Here is a 693-nt window from a genome sequence, read left to right as displayed (position 1 = left end):
TCATACAGCAGATGTCGGTCTCACTGAATATGTTTTATAGAACCATAAACACAAGATGAGATGCTCGGCTGTGTATTTACATGTGGCAGACATTGAACCGTACATGGCCTCCTCTTGTATTTACTCTCAAACTGTTTCATCAGATGAATTATGTTTATTATCAGTCAGTTTTTTTGACATTCGTGCATGTTCTTCAGATCTTTCTGGGTTGTTTTAAACTCATTCGCTCTCTGTGCACGGCAGCGGTTGGTATTCTGGGATGTGCGCGGGCCAAGGTGTATTTACAGGTGATTATATCAGCTAATCGGTGGATTACAGCATGTTGACTCCACACAAGACCCTAATCAAGGCAGCGTAGGCAGCGTTCCGGCCCGTGGGATTTTCTACATTAATCCCATCCTAGATTTGCCGGATCCCTCCCCGATTTCCCCGATTCCCACATCTGGCCTTCTGGGGCTTATCAATGTAATCCGCCATTTTAGAAGTAGTTTATTATGTTTCATCGCTGATACACTGGACTTTAATTATAAAAATGCAGCTTTTCACTGCAACCCAAAAGTAATTACACAACGTGAGTCGATTAGCTGCTCTGTTTGTGTGTGTGTGTGTGTGTGTACCTTCATACACACCTAATGGTACAGTATCTCATGATTCTCTGTGTTATATATATATATATATATATATATATATTTG

The sequence above is a fragment of the Sinocyclocheilus anshuiensis genome, unplaced genomic scaffold (assembly GCF_001515605.1).
Source record: "Sinocyclocheilus anshuiensis isolate Anshui unplaced genomic scaffold, SAMN03320099.WGS_v1.1 scaffold78, whole genome shotgun sequence".
Lineage (NCBI taxonomy): Eukaryota > Metazoa > Chordata > Actinopteri > Cypriniformes > Cyprinidae > Sinocyclocheilus > Sinocyclocheilus anshuiensis.
This window is presented reverse-complemented; position numbering follows the sequence as displayed.